The sequence below is a fragment of the Triturus cristatus genome, chromosome 8 (genome assembly GCF_964204655.1).
Source record: "Triturus cristatus chromosome 8, aTriCri1.1, whole genome shotgun sequence".
In the NCBI taxonomy this organism is placed as follows: Eukaryota; Metazoa; Chordata; class Amphibia; order Caudata; family Salamandridae; genus Triturus; species Triturus cristatus.
This window is the reverse complement of record NC_140591.1, coordinates 615,451,100-615,467,233: the sequence shown is the minus strand read 5'-3', so window position 1 is coordinate 615,467,233 and position 16,134 is coordinate 615,451,100. Positions and strand designations below refer to the sequence as shown.

Here is a 16,134-nt window from a genome sequence, read left to right as displayed (position 1 = left end):
CGAGCCCCTCTCGGTCCACAGGACAGGCGGCGGCCTTGTCCGAGGCCGAGGTGACGCCGCTACGGCACCGGCGGCTGCTGGCCCTGGCGGCGCCACAGGGGTCGGCGGAGGGCCCATCTCGCCCTGTCACGGGTTGCGGCTGGCGGGGGTCTCGTCCCTCCACGCAGGCTTTTGCCTCATCGGAGGCCGGGACAGCGCCCTGGCTCCGGCCCGGCTTCGGTCTCCTGCGCCGTGTGCTGTGTCGGAGGTCGCCCCGGGTTGCGGACTCTACGGCGCCGGGCAGATGTCGGGTTGTTGACTCGTCTTCGGACGCCTCCTCTTCTCCAGAGGTTCGGCAGTTGCTGGTGTCATCCTCGCCGGAGATGAGCCGCAGTGTCGTGGCTTTTTCTCCCGATGTCGTCTAAAGGTGGCTCCTCGCCGTCTCCACTACCGCGGTCTTCGCCGGAGGAGCTGCAGGTCCCCCACTCCTCGGTCCCTCTTCCTTCCTTCCTCCGGTTGGCTTGGGGGATGGCCGCCTTAGCTTGCAGCCGTCACCTAACGAAGAGCTGCTTTCTCCTCCGCGTGGCCCTACGGAGGCGGGTGCGGCAATCGCCCGTGCTGTTTCCACGGCTGTGGGAATTTTGCGCATGGGTGATTCAGCTACCCATTTTCCCGCAGATCATCTTCTGGAGGTTATCCATCAGGGCTCTGGTGGTAGGGAACTGTTGCTTCCCTTCGAGGGTTCACTCCACTCTTCTCTTTTGGGGACTTGGGGCCGTCCCGCCACAGGGAACCCGGTGCCCCAGCACCTTCTGCACCGCCATCATCCAGCACCACGTGATCCGGTGTGCCTTTCTCTTCACCCTTCAACCAGAGGCCCCCTTTTGCAGTCTGCCTTTCCTGCTTTGCCGCTGCTGTTGTCTCCCCCATCACGGGAGGCCTGATGGCTGGACTCCTGGGGGCGCAATATGTTTGCCTTGACCAGTGCGGCTCTGCGGGCCCTTAACACAGTGTGTTTTGGCTAGGTCCACTTCTTGCTTGTGTGACTCAGCAGAGTCCCTTATGTCTGTCGCTTCTCAGAAGGGTGCCTGTGTGGATTTGAGACACTGTCTTGGATGGTTGGGAGCTGGCGGCATTTATCCTTCGCTCCGCTCTGGACATCTCGGAGGTGCTGGGTCATGCCATGGCTTCTTCGGTTGCCCTTCATCGCCATGCCTGGCTTCGGGACAGTGTGTTCCCGGAGAATGTTCGAGAACGGCTGGTGGACCTCCCCTTCGATGGTGCTCTTTTGTTCCATGCGCCTGCTGACTCGGCCATCCAGAGGTTCTTGGCGGGGCTTCGTCCTCCTCCTCCTCCCCCTCCTCCTCCTCCCCCTCCTCCTTCTCCTCCTCAGTGACCTGCGTGGTGATCTGGTTCTTGGAGCTGTTCTTCCGTTGGGGTGGGTCGCCCCGGTTGTCTGTTCTGTGTTCTTCATGGCCACCCGAGTCGTCCTTGCTGAGGCTGTGGTTCTGTTGGCTGCGGGCCACCCCCTTTTTGACTGTGTGTTTTTCCTTTGGGTTTTTTACACCATGCTGGGCCCAAGATTGGGCCTTCTACGTTTCCCCTCTGGCTGCTTGATAGGCCTGCTGCGGGCTTTTTTGTTGTCCTCTGCTGCGGAAGTTTCTTCCTAAGAGGTTCGCATGTCTTCGGATATGACATGCCCTATGTGGGGCAGGGTTGGCTGTTGTATAGCCCTGGTATGGGCTGGGGAGCTGTGGTCGCATGCCGGCTTCTGCTCTTTGTGGCGTTATAGTATGTTGCGGATGCAACCTTCTTCGCCTTTTTGCTTTGAGTGTTTGTTCTGTGGTGTCCCTGGCGTCTGGCGGAGCTTGCCAGTGCCGCCCTCTTGTTCTTTCTGCACCATTGTGTCTTCTTGGGGCTTTAGTGGGACTATCATCCTGCCTTCTCCGCTGCTTCCAGTGGGCCTTGCACTCGGTTCTGCCTCTTCTCCCTGTGGGGGGGATGGTCTCTGACTTCTGGACCCTCTTGCAGGCGGAGTTTGTCCCTGCGGGGCATTGGACTATTCCTCCTGGGTGACCTTGAGTTCCCCTTTTCGGCTCCTGCCTGCTTCTTGCTGCCGGCACCGTCCTGTCTGGGACTGCCTTTGCTCTGCCTCTTCTCCTTGGAGTCTCTAGATTGCTCTTCTCCTTTGGTGCTCCTTTCCTTTCCTTGGCCTTGGGCGGAGGTTTTGTTGCCTCAAGTGGGCGTGGGGTGTTTGTCCTCTTCGCGCCTTGCCTTGCTTCCTCTGCTGAGTGAGGACAGGCTATCTTCTTTTCCTGCCCCCCCCCTTTTTTTGGGGTTGGTGGCCTCCTGCTGGAGGGGGTTTCCCTTTGCCTGGGGGACAGGGCTCTTCATCCTGTTTTTGGATTTGGCCCCCGTGCGGCCCTCTGTTGTGCCCAGGTGGGTGGGGTCCTCTCGCAGACCCTCCTTCCCCTTGGGTATGGCTAGGGTATCTATTCTACGTGAAGGAATCTGCGGCTAGTAGTCTCTATCAGATGTACGAGTTACTTACCTTCGGTAACGATGTATCTGGTAGAGACGATTCTAGCTGCAGATTCCTTCAGGGCACACCCTTCCTCCCCGTTCTGCGAGGGCTTGTGATTTGGTCTTCTGCACTCGCTTCCCTGTGGGTGGCTGTGTCTTCTATGAGTACATTCTTTCCCTCTTTCTGTCAGACTGTCCCTTTTTCAGAGCAAGACGTGGACACAGCGAGTCCACACCAACTGTAACTCCACCAATGTGGTTTATTTGATAACATGTCCGTGTGGGTTACGCTATTTGGGCATCACGACATGTAAAGTAAAATTACGAGTTGGTGAACATCGTAGCAACATCCGCTGTGGTAGAATTACCACTAAACTAAGTGAACACTTTATACAGCATAATCACACTGCTAATGATCACAGATGGACAGTCATCGAACATGTGCAAACACAACGCAACACCCAAGAAATCCTTTTTGAAAAAGAACAAAGGTGGGTGTACCGGCTGGGCACTCATAACAAAGGGTTAAATGATAACATTCCCTGGGCGTCAGTTTTGAAACACTAATGACATGCACACCTCTGAGCTTTATATAAAACATCATTTAAACCCTTTGTGTGAGATTCTTTCGACGAATTGATTTTGACTTAACATCTGTAGTGCACATTGTTCCTCAAAAGCAGCACCTACTGATAAATGGTACTGCTTATGTGCACTGCGTAGAGCACCCGTATCTGTATGTTCAACTGTGAGTTACGGATTGAATCACGGCTAACGACTATGTTTGTCTCTTTCTTTTTATGTATGTCTGTGCATGTTATGTCCAACCAGACTAAACTCTGTTCCTCCCACGTACGAGGGATACCAGATGACACGTGTATATATTTTTACACTTTTTATCTTTTTTTACACTTAGAACCTCAGGTTAGGGTGGGCCTTAGCGCGGCCATACCACCGGGGTTTTGCACTTAATGGTCCTGAAGAATGCCCGTTAAAATTACAACACAGAGGCAGAAACATGTTGACCACTTCCTGAGCAGACTCTTCTGAACAATTTATTCAGCTTTTCGTCCCACACCTTGTTTTTACTGTGTCCAATTGGCCTCTAATAAAATAGTTTTTTGACACAATCGCGATACTTTTAACATTCACTCCTTCACTATTCACTACACACAAATAACCAGCTCCGCAGTAATTCTGGCATTGTAGCACACCAGGGTGGCACTCGGCCTCTCCTGGTGGGGCCCAATGATGAAGCATGTCACCAACCAGGTTGGTGAGTGAGGGCTTTATAAAGATCCAATTTGGAATCTCCTGTCGTGCTCTACATTCATTGTTTACAAGGCATACTCTTTTGTTATGACTAGATGTCCCTTTTTCCTCCCCGTTGTCACATGGGAGAATAGTTTTGTTGGTACTTCTGGCTCTTTGCAATCCTTGAGGTTGGGGTCTTTTGGCTTTGCCTCTGCCCTTGTTCCTATTGGGGGTTGTCGCACTCTGTGATGGGGATGTCTTGGAGTTTTGTCGTTCCCTGTGTGTCCCTGACTGGTTCCCCTTCCTTGTCTTTGGTTGGGGTTGTAGTCCTGTTGCATGTTATCGTAACATTTTTACATATGTCCCTTGTCTCCTGGGGGAGAGGGGGGGCTGTCTCTTTACTAGCAGGGTTGCTGATCTGTTCTTTATTCTTTCCCTGCCTTTGGGTACTGCAGTGCCGGGCACTGCTCTTTATGGTGGTGTTCTTCACCATTCCTTTTTCTGCTCTTTTGCACACTGTTCCTATACTCTCAGTTTTGTCTGCTGGCTCCGCTTTGTGGCGCGGAAAAGTTCTCTGAAGAAAACTGACGTAGGCGCGCCGGGGTGGGACTTATGTGACCTTGGTGATGTCACGTACGCGGACGACGCCTAGGCGGATGCTGGGCAAAAAAAAAAAAGTTTTCCTGGTCCCGTCTCACGCCTGGGGATAATTCTACGCGAAGGAATCTGCGGCTAGAATCGTCTCTACCAGATACATAGTTACCGAAGGTAAGTAACTCGTACATTTTGTCAGGACTTAGTCTTTGCTTTTTTCAGGTTTTAACCCCTTTGGTTTGATAGGTGATGTAGGGGGACTGGAGACAGCAGAGTGTTCAGAAGTGCAGGGCCAGATCTCTTGCCACTTCCTTTTTTTCTTCCCTAAGAGGTGTTGCACCCTAAAGGCTGATGAATATTGAGTGTGAAGGCTTCCCTTCATGTGATGCCTGTGTTTTCGGTCTCTCTGAGCAGGTTACAGCCCCATTCCCTCTTTTGTGCTGACACATAGGGATAAAGATTTTGCATGTCGATTTCACACATCCTGTCTAGAAATAGGATATAAAAAGATGGCGGAAATCCTAGTGTTCCAGTGACCATTGCTAGATCACACCAAGCACCACATTAGAGAAATGTCCGACATCAAGAGCTGGTATCGCTGTTAGCTAGCTTCCCTGTCAGGTGAACGGACATCAATTCGTAAGTCTGCATCGTTCTGCAAGAGTTGAGCATCTGGCTTGGATGCGGAGCCCGCCTTGTGGAGAGACGCTCACTGGAGGTTGCTTCGTAGGTGGAGATTGTCCAGAGGAGAACCCAGCGGGAGCTTGGTGGTGTAGGGACTGCCCAGAGAAGAGGGCTTAAAAAAAAAAAACGAGTGATATCAACAGTGTGGTGCCTAGGGGGAAAGCAGTGCTACAAGAGACTTGGTGAGCTCCTGCTCCCTGCCTGTAGTGTGCATGTTCCCTGCTGCCTCAGCTGTGCTTTGAGGTTACCTCTGCTCTTCTGCCTGGTGTGGGGAATCTGATTGATTGCCAGTGTGGACTGCGTTACCCAACATCTGTAGTGGTCAGCCCTTCTACTAAGAGAGTCATCCATGTTCCTGAGCGTCCCTCATTGCTCTGTGATGCATTGTGCAATACTTTTACCTTAACAATGACCTCCGTTTTCCCCACTTTGTTCCACAGCTATGCCAGCTTTTGCAAATGCATGTTGCGACCATTGAACTCCCTCCTCATTCTGACTGAGACGCCGGGGCATCCAGAATTGCAGTCTTCATCAATATGAAAGGCTAGTAGCGTTGGCTTTCTGTTCATTTGGGTGGGGCATTTGTTTGAGTTTTGACCAGTCTGCCAACGGCAGATGTACCTCAGGAGAGACTGGGCTTGATTCGCACTGCAACCGGTGGCTGACTTTGTTAACTAAAGAAACCAGTGTAGGAAACCTTAGGCGACATCCTGTCTGAGTCTTAGAGAGAAATTGGGGAGACCTGGCCCTTCCAGTTTTGCCATCAGTGCACTGAAGGCAAAATATTGGGCACCTGCCTCTATATTTTCCAGGGGTTGTTTAAAGTAGTCCCATATCGCTGTGCCTTTTTTGTGTAGTATTGAGTTGTGTATAGATGAAAGTATTTTTTGGCGAAATCGATATATCAAGAGCTGTATTGTGTGTTACTGAGTGTCTAATCCCTCACCACTACCCCTGAGTAAACCTTAGACTGCTCGCCCCTCTACCCTGAGAGTCAGGTGCTCAAGGGATGTACTTAATGTTCAGTTTTCAGGACTGATGGTAAGACTACACCGGGACATTAAGAGGCAAACTGACACAAACACTGCACTTGGGGAAGTAACCCATGTGTTCCCAAGTAGCCCCCTAAACGGGCTGTGACATGAGTCGTTTCCTCTGTGTGATATAGTTGGTGCTTCTTTCCGGAGCCTTTTTGCCCATGTGTCTGTTGTATGGCAGAGACATTCCCTCATTTAAATGAAACCACAAACCAAGCAAATGGGGAAAGTATACACACTACTTTCAGTGGGCACTAACTTTGAATCTGCATTAAGTGTTGTTTTCAGAAGGGGCCACACAAGTTTACAACCACTTTTGTACTGCCGGAGTGGCTAGGTTTAATAAAAGTGATATAAAGTCATGTCTTGAGACAAGACCCTTTTATTAATGATACCCGTATCCTACTCATCATGCCTTTTCTAAAGTTCTAGCTCTTAATTCATGCGAATGATCAATGACAAGAAATTCATTTGGAAAACCCTGACTGATGCCTAAAGACATCAACCCCGGTCATACTACATCTCGTTGAAACTTAATTCTGCTGCAGATCTCATACCTCAACTAGTGTCGGTTTTCCCTCTCAAAGTACAGTCCTGGTTAATCTCAGAAGTCTACCACTGAAACATAACTAGTGTTAATGGTTCTCTTCGTAAAGACCAGTTAGACTGATATTTGTTTCAGATACATTTGAGTTCATTTTTGAAGGGTCTATCCTACATAAAAAATCTCAAGTCTTGTCAATTTATGGATAAATTAAGGCTCTCAGAGACACTGCCTTAAAACACAAAAGAAAGCAGTTCACTGTCCAAATAAGAAGAACCGATGATTGATAGTAGATCTTCCCCCATCTCATCACTTTGAACTTATGGATCCTTACATTTTCACGTGATATTTGTGCAAAATATCAAACCTGGAAAAGAAATAAGCTGTTAGCTTTGTGTAAAAGTATTTAGATACATTCAGCACAAATGCTTGAAGTCCTTCAGCAATTGGATACATTTGATGCACACAAAAACAAGGCGTTCCTTCGGCGTCAGAGAACCTGCATTGATTTTGGTAGCTCTAGACCACGAGGTTCTACCATATTTCATGCTAAATTACTTTGATTGACTCAGAAATTGAAATCTATCCTACAACACACGCACTCAAAATTGGACACTGTTTTTGGTCTTTCGTTATGGTCTTGGTATTGTCAACCTGTTGTAAATTCCATGTAGGCTTGCATGTTTCCTAATTAAGTTTCAGGAGAAAAGAATTTATTTGATTCTCATGGTTACCACCTTCTCACATTTTCTTTACTTTTGCATCAAATTCCTATGTATAAAGCCTCAACCTTTAACTCTTAGTAGTCGTTTAACGGTGTCTACAGGCATTCATTGAAAAGCAACATACGTTTTGTTTAGGTTAAATGAATTTGAGTAAATGTGTTGTCACAATGGTTTGTAAACCATAGAGGAGGGTTATTTCAATTTTCTGCATGTGTTTCATTGCCTCTTCTGAACATCTCCCCTGCTCTTCGCTGTTTCAAGCACCATGACCTCCATCACTATTTTGCTCAGTGTGCTCTCACCTGCTGCTCTACCTTTGAATCATTTAATGTACCTTAACTTGAATCAGCCCTTGTTCTGGATCTTTACATCCTGTCACTCCCAAGACCAGAACAGTCACATTCAATCTTTTCACTTGTATGAGGTGACCAGATTCCCTCCAGTTCTCACCACATACTGAACCCATGTCAAATCATCTCAACCTTTTCTAAAGCAAGTCAGAGGTACACTCCTCTGGAAACATTGACCTGTACCTTATACAGCTCCTTCCCAATACTTGGGCCACCTATAACCTCCCTGTCATGTGCTGGATGCTTCCACTCACTTTCTCCCAGCTTTGGTACAGTGAAAAGAGCCCCCACAAAACTCTTCCATGTTTGATGAACCAAGTGCTCCTCCGCCACTTGTCCACAGGCTACCCCCCTTTACCTTATCTCTTGCATCATATCCAGTGACCTAAATGATCCCTCCACCTTTCTCCTGGATGCTTCGTTTTTGCCTCTTAACCATAAATCCTACCCAACAATTTCAGCTGTTCTACAATAAACAATGTTGTTGACTATTCTGTTTCAACTCTGCAGATGATGTACATAGACCTGAGTGAATACCTGCTCTTTAAGTAGAAGATCTTATGGTGGTCTGGTGAGAGAACCATTTTAATTTGAGCAGGCAGTTTTCAATGGAAACAACCTATAATGCAAATAACGCAGAATTGGCAGAAAGCTGAATGAGTACTGGTTTCATTTGCAGGTGCTAATTGTTTTGTATTTTGTAACTTTGCAATCGATTATGGTATGCTACTGTATTTGCACATGATTTTGACAGTATCACTTCATACAAGTAATTTATTTTTTATGATTTGTATTCATGGGCGTTTTTCTTTTCATTTCTTTGTGCAGGTGCGAGGTCTTGTCTCCTTTCCAATAGTGCAGTAAAGTCATAGCCTAAACCCTACCATGCAGAGTGGTCCGTTATATTAATTGATCTTGTCTGACGCTGTAACCAAAAGCTAAAAAGCAGTCCATTCAAACAAATACCTCTCCAATGCCGGCTGATCAAAATGCTGTTCATTTCAGACACCTTTTCATTATGATTTATTCACAATTTGCGTGCACAATAAATGTGTTGAACCTACTGAAAGACGGTTTTCTCAAGTAAAAAAAATTATTAATAAATACAAGGATAAAACGAAGCTAAAATGTAAAGGTTTTTAATTTTTTTAATATTTATTTTCTTATCTTAAAGTGATATCGTTGAATTGTAAATCATGGTCAAAGGTTTTCTATATTTAGAGCAAAAGCATATTTATATTCCAGTTGTTTTAAAATATTTTGGATGACACATTGGGAAGAATTACAGTCTTCGGTTTGCAATAAATCTATATATTTTTTTAGGATGTCTGGCCTGTGCTTCTTATTTACTGTAATTTGCTGCACATTATGTTGTGCTCTTACTTCTGTATACCTTTGTTTTCTTTGTTGCCGATATAGCAGGGTGCTTCCTATTAAAGTTTTAATTATCAGTTTGCACAGTATTCCTTCTCTGATTACATCTGTGTTGCATTGCAGCAGTTAGATATTTTCAGTCATGCTCAGTTATCTCCTGTGTGTGTATGTCTATATTGAACAGTGGCGGTCACCACTATATAGATGAAGTTAGTTCTGAGTTTCACAGGAAGAGCATTTTTTGTTTCAATACTAAATTTGGTGTTTGACAAAACTTTCCAAAATAAAAAAGTTCCTCGCCGTCCTTCTAGAAAGTTTCATGGTGAACAGTCAAGGGTGGCCTACTTAATGTGGGGTAGGGGTGGTGAGGACTCAAATCATTTTCCCATGTTAATTCTCATTGGTAAATTATGTCGGCGCTACGAAAAATCAGCTTAGTAAAATTACACAGAATTTAGCGAAAGTTGGCATTTTACTCAGTCTGCTTTTCTTTATTTGGTGTGAATTGTAAATCTGTTTTAATAGGAAAGAAGGTGGAAAAGTAGACACATCCTGACCCCATAGCACTTGTGAGCCGTGCTCAGATGCCCCCAATTATCAGGGACAAAAAGTAAAAAAAACTAAAACTGCATACACATAAGACCCAGCATGGCTCTCGTGAGGTACTGCAGTTACCACCCCCACCTGCCCCTCAAGATTCAACCCCATGGAGGAGTCGGGCCACATAGATCACCCGTCATGCTCCTCGCTGTACTTCATCTCCGGGGTTAGGGTGTCCCAGGCTTCATGATCAACAGCATTGCAGGATCCACATCTATTTTCCCGGTAGGAGACGGCTGCATGACCTTCTGACAACCTCCTAACTGCCGCCCCCAGATATGTGCACATACCACATGAGCAAACAGCCTTATAGTTAGTCTCAGCGTACCTCACAGGTGGCAATAGTTCCCTTTGAGGACGAGTGCCCTGTGGATTGTCGTGGAGGTGGCCTTTGTAGTCACTGGTGCGGCTTTCATGGAAATTCCCAGCACAGACGTACATGAATGATGAAAAGGCTGCCAAAGAACACAACAGCTAAGAGTCCACAGCCACAAATCCAGTACACAGTTTAAAGCATCGCAGCCAAACCTCCTCTGTAAGGGGAGTTAGTCCTAAATTGTCTGACACAGAAATCAAGAGCATTTCCCCTGATAGAGTATATGGGCAGGTGTCCATTCCAGTAAAGGACAGAGCAGCCTTGGAATACCTGGGAAGAGGAACCCCAGGCATCCATGGATCCCAAAACTAGCTATTTTTGTCCCCAGACACACTATTTTCTGACCCAACAAAGACCAAGGAGCCTAGCATATTTCCAATGAGGAGAACTCAGTATGGCCTGGGCTCGTGAGCAAGGGGGCCAAGCCAATTATCTAACAACCTCCCAGGAATCAAACAACTAGTGCCAGGGAGCAACACAAGGAAGAAGAGCACTTGTCATCTAAGGACAGCTCCACTCCAGAAGTTCAGGAGAATGCAGTAGGCTTGAATATAGTGACGATTGCCCCTCCATCATCGATGATATGGTAAGGATTATAGACAAGAGATATAGGTACCACCTCAACATCAGCTCTAATACCTGAGACCTGGCGGGTAAAAGCATAAGGACAAACTTTTAGGGTTGGCAAGTCTCAAGCTGTTTCAGTGAATTTGCTCCTCCATCAGATCTTAGATTAGAACAAATAAAAACTTCCCAAGACGAGGTACACAAAAAACCAGAGCAACAACTCAATTTAATTCATGCCAATATGCAGCAGTTCACCGCACGAATCTCAGATGTAGAGCAACGAGTCTCTGATCAAGAAGTTGCCACGCCAAGAAGCTCAGGTGGATAAACTACAGGCCGAACTGATTGAACTTCAGATGACGGTTGATGCAGAGAACAGGTCGCGAAGCTCCAATCTAAGATTTACAGTAATAACTGAAGGGCGTGAGAATGGCCAGTCAGTTGCCACCTTAGTATAGGTTGGGAGTAGCAAGATTAGTAAGGCTGTTGCGAGAATTTTTTTTTGCTAGATACATCTGAAAGAAACAGTTAGTTATAGATTTCTTACCTTCGAATTACCCAGGCGTCAGACTGGATCCGGAAAGTTTCTAGTCAGCAGTGCCCCTGCGCGTCGGAAGGTGGCATCGGTCGACTCCTCGTTCGTCATTGTGGTCGCTGGGATGACGTTGTGGTACCTACATAGATTCCACCCTCTCGCGCTTAGGTCAGTTCTTTATTTTTCCATGCCAGCAAGCGCAGATCCAGAGAGAGCGGTACCCCGTCATTTTTTGACTGAGCTTTTTCTCGACTTTTGTCGACTTTGTTGTTTATTTTTTAGTCCTTCGACTCCTGGTGCACGAGGGATGCCCGGCTTTAAGGCTTGCGGTTCCTGTAACCGACTGAAGTCGGTGACGGATCCGCACCGCGTGTGCCTCTACTGCCTGGAGCGCAACCACGACCCCAAGTCGTGCTCCGACTGCCGGACCATGGCCCCGAAGTCTTTGTGGGAGCGGTCCTGAAAGCTTCTTGAGGCCCGGCAGTCGGCTCCATGCCGCTCGAGGTCCCAGTCGTGTAGGAAGTCGAGGGACCTGTCGTGGGGCCAACACAATTCTTCCTCTAAGTCTTCGCACTCGGGGTCAGGTAAATGGAAGCACAAAAAGAAGTCGAAGAAGCATCTTCGACTTCTTCCCGTCCATCGGCTGACGAGGGATGCAGGTGGTGCCCCTCCCGCGGCTGTGTGTGTGGAGCCCGTAGGGTCGGCTCTGTGTTTCACTCCCTTCCCGGGAGCGACCCCTGCCCAGCTTCGTCAGTTTTATGAAGCAATGCACGCCACCTTTGGGCAGCCCGACTCCGCCGGCGTGCCTTCACGCCCCGCGGATTCGACTGGGGGCCCTGGGCCTTCGGCGGTTTCGGCCTGGGTGCCGCAGGGTCCCCTTGGATCCAGGCCTGGATCCGGATCGGTGCCAGTCAACCTTGTTACGCCTCCCCTGTGCAGATTCCACCGGCACCACATCCGCCATCGACTGTGTCCCCAGCCGACGTCGACCCCGGCCTCCACCTCAAGGTACACACGGAGTTGGACCAGAGTCGACCGACGCCGGATCCGATGCCGACAGGTACGTTTTCCACGTCAGTAGCCCTTCTACGCTACGCCTGGTTGCTTTCGACTGGTTTTTCCGGGGATGTCCAATCCACCCTTATGGACATGCCCTTTGATGACCGTCTCCTTTTTGGCGACAAGGCAGACAACGCGCTAGAGCACTTTAAGGGCTCTCGGGCTACATCCAGGTCCTTGGGCCTCTCCACCACCCGCCCTGCGCAGTCTGCTTTCCCCCCTTTTCGTGGCTACGGAAGTGGTGCCCAGCTATGTCCCGCCCAGAGCCAAAGGCCAGTGCAAGCTGTTCAGCCCCAGCATGGCCGGGGACGTGGGAACGACCGCTGTGTTTCTGGGGGCCAGCGGGCCAGTCCACCACAGCCCCATCTGTAGCAGCCTGCAAACCCTCCTAGTCCGACCTTTCAGGGCCACCAAATGCCAGTGGCCGGCAGGATCCTCCACCTCCCCCACTGGCGCACCATCACGTCGGACAGGTGGGTTTTGCAAATAGTCCGAAGGGGCTACTCCCTCCCCTTCGAGACTACCCCTCCATCCATGCCACCTCAGTACCATTGCATGTTGGAGGATCACCTGGCCCTTCTCCAATAGGAAGTTTCGGCACTCTTGGCCAAGGGGGCCATCGAGCGCGTTCCTGCCCCAGAAGTAGCTTCTGTTTGCTATTCCCACTATTTTCTGGTGCCCAAGAAGGAGAAAGGCCTGCGTCCTATCTTGGATCTGGGGAACATCAACCGCTTCCTCTGAAAGGAGACGTTCAAGATGTTGATGCTCGCTCAGGTCTTGTCTGCCCTCGACCCTGGAGACTGGATGGTAGCGTTGGACTTGCAGGGCGCTTACTTTCACATCCCCGTCCTGCCGGCCCATCAGCGTTTCCTGTGGTTCATGGTAGGCCAAAAGCTCTATCAGTTTACCGTGCTCCTCTTTGGCCTTGCCAGAGCCCCTCCGGTGTTCACAAAAGTGATGGCGGTGGTCGCAGCTCATCTGTGCAGATCAGAGGTTCCAGTCTTCCCCTATCTCGACGACTGGCTGTTGAAGGCTGGCTCGCCCCAGGCTGTCATCTCCCACCTCCAGACTACAGCCAACCTCCTGCATTATCTGGTGTTCTCCATCAACGTGCCAAAGTCACACCTGACCCCCTCTCAGAAGCTCCTCTTCATCGGAGCGGTTCTGGACACAACGCAGTTTCGGGTTTATCCTCCCAAACAGCGTGTCTGGGATATTCGGCTTCCTGCATCCTGCTGGTGGATCATGCCAGATGGCATATGTGGGCTCTGCAGTGGGACCTGGAGTTCCAGTGGGCACAACATCAGGGGAATCTGTCCAATTGCGTCCAGATCTCGGAGGGTACTGCATTCCAATTGCAGTGGTGACTTATGAATCAGGATTGGGTCTAAGGCAGATCCTTCTCCATTCCTCAACCAGAGTTCACAGTGGTGACGATGCATCACTTCTGGGATGGGGCGGCCACATGGGGTAGGGGGAGATCAGAGGCTTCTGATCTCCGGCAGAGTCTTGGCTCCATATCAACCTTCTGGAGCTTTGGACGATTCATCTTTCACTCCAGGCATTCCTTCCCTCTGTCCGGGGAAGAGTAGTGCAGGTGTTCAAGGACTACACCATCGCCATGTGGTACTGCAACAAACAAGGCAGTGTGGGGTCGTGGACCCTATGTCGGGATGCCCTCCTCCTCTGGACATGGCTTGAATATCAGGGCATATCCCTGGTGGTTCAACACCTGGCAGGTTCTCTGAACATCAGGGCGGACGAACTCAGCCGCAGGTGCATGATGGATTACGAATGGCGTCTTCACTTGGAGGTGGTGCAAGGTCTCTTTCAACAGTGGGAAGAGCCTTGGTTAGATCTATTTGCCACAGAAGAGAACGTGCAATGTCAGCAGTTCTGCGTGTTGGAATTTCCAAGGCGGCACTCGTTGGGCGATGCTTTTCGTCGCGAATGGAGTTGCGGTCTTCTATACGCCTTTCCACCTATACCACTTTTTCCATAGAGTGCTGTAGAAGATCAAGTGCAACTGGGCCCAAGTCATTCTTGTGGCTCCGGATTGGGCGAGAAGAGTCTGGTTTCCCGAGCTGCTCAACATGGCCATCGATCCTCCGATCAGACTGCCACTTCGGGAGGATCTTCTGTCGCAGCAGCAGGGGACAGTCTTCCACCCACCTGTCCAGCCTCCACCTCCTTGCGTGGAGATTGTTTCGGCGGCAGTTGACGTCTTTTGACCTGCCTCCCGAAGTCTGCAATGTTTTCTTGGCAGCCAGGCATCCCTCCACTAAGACGGTATGCGCCTGCCAATGGAATAAATTTGTGGCATGGTGCACAGCCAAGGCTGTGGATCCCCTTTCTGCCCCTCTTTCTGAGGTTCTCTTCTTCCTCCTTTCTTTGGCACAGCAGGGCTCTGCTCTGGGCACTTTAAAGGGCTACCTTACGGCCATTTCAGTCTTCCTTAGGCTTCCTGTTCAGCCTTCTCTTTTCAAGTACCCTTTTGTAAAAAGATTGCTTAATGGCATTACTCATCTTTTTTCTCCTGTTCCTTTCGTAATGCCCCAGTGGGACTTGAACTTGGTTCTTACATATCTTATGTGCGGTCCGTTTGAGCCACTACATAACTATCCTCTCAGGCTTCTCACTTTGAAAACTGCTTTTCTGGTGGCCTTCACCTCTTCAGGCAGGGTGAGTGAGCTTTAAGCTCTTTCTTCCAAGCCACCCTTTCTGGCTGTTCATCCGGACAAGGTCGTTCTACAGACCAGACCTTTCTTTCTTCCAAAGGTGGTTACTTCTTTCCACATTGGCCAAACCATCACCTTGCCCACCTTATTTCCGCCTCCGCATCCTTCAAAAGAGGAAGAGCGGCTCCACCGTCTGGATCCAAAACGTGCACTCTCGTTCTACTTGGATCGCACCAAACAATTCCAGGTGGACGTCCAGGTTTTTGTTGGTTACGTGGGCAACAAGAAAGGTCGGGCTGTGCACAAACGGACCATCTCCAGGAGGGTCGTTCTTTGCAGTCCTATTATTTCTTCATCTTGATGCGATGAAAGAATGTTTCTTGGTGTCTGGATTACACCTACAATTATCTGAAACATTATTTCGATACCTGGATCAGGATTCATATAATTTGCCCATCTGTTATTTTTAATATATCTCTAACTAGAAATTTCATTTATTTTTAAGGTAATTTAGCAAGACAGACCCACCTTTTAAATACAGGATGTATATTTTCATAAAGATTTATCAATTCCTCTATGATGAGGTTCAAATTCAATTATTTGCTTCTTTTTATGTCCCCGGAATTTGTCTATCCTGACGGGAAAGCAAAGTTGTTTTTTGATACTTTACTTATTGGTATTTATTTCATGATTAATGGTTTAGAGCAAATACATTTATGCTCACCTTTCCACTATTTAATCCTCAGTCTCTTATATTCAGGCGTGATCGTCTAATTAAAATTTGGGACTTATTTCTCCCACGTTTTCCTTTGTAATGCCTCTTGTTTTGGCTGTATAGGTAAGAGTATTAGACAGCCTTCAGATTAGTTTATCCAATTATTCTTTAATCTAACAATTTTTCTAGCAATTTTTCGCCCAGAACTAACATACTATGCTACATAGTACTGGAAAACATGAACCATGTTTATAGCCTCACAAAATAAATGTAAAACTGCAACCGGTCCGGGGGGAGCTGGTTGTTTTGCCTAAGAATATAAGGCTATGGCATTCAAAAGTTGCACAGAAAATAACCCTCCGGTTCCTTCACCGGCTATCACCCGTTTTGTCAGTAATCACTATTATATATTCGTCCTTTAGTTAGCTCACTGTTTTGATGAAAAGATCACGTTCAAACTGGTCGGGACGTATTTCAGCGCCTAATTTGCTCCAAAAGCTGATGGTTATTTATCGGGTTCCGATTACTACGGACTTTCCC

The 16,134-nt window shown here is 48.3% G+C and overlaps 1 long non-coding RNA gene across 1 annotated transcript in view; it reads left to right on the top strand.

The window, feature by feature from the left end:
• LOC146802487 (uncharacterized) overlaps positions 1–8,803 on the top strand; it is a 106,514-nt gene extending 97,711 nt beyond the window's left edge. The window contains exons 4-5 of the long non-coding RNA XR_014967757.1: positions 5,475–5,577; positions 8,519–8,803. This is a non-coding gene — a long non-coding RNA (uncharacterized LOC146802487). The remainder of the gene's footprint in view (positions 1–5,474; positions 5,578–8,518) is intronic.
• Positions 8,804–16,134: the final 7,331 nt, after the last annotated feature.